This window comes from Buceros rhinoceros, unplaced genomic scaffold (genome assembly GCF_000710305.1).
Source record: "Buceros rhinoceros silvestris isolate BGI_N320 unplaced genomic scaffold, ASM71030v1 scaffold10386, whole genome shotgun sequence".
NCBI lineage: Eukaryota > Metazoa > Chordata > Aves > Bucerotiformes > Bucerotidae > Buceros > Buceros rhinoceros.
In genome coordinates, this window is record NW_010416920.1 from 1 (window position 1) to 213 (window position 213).

Genomic DNA, 213 nt, shown 5'->3' on the forward strand with positions numbered 1-213 from the left:
GCTTCAGGGAACTAGCAGGTCTTGGACGAGCCTTTCTCTCTTTGATAAAGGGTCTCCAGTCCGGGGGTGTAAGATACAGAGTCCTGCGCGGCATATCTGTAGCAGCGCAGACGAGATAGAGAGGAGGGCAGATAGAGCAGAGAGGGGGAAAGCAAGCTGGCAAAATGGCGGCGAGTCTTCTCCCCCCCCCCCCTTTTTTCATTCATTACAGGC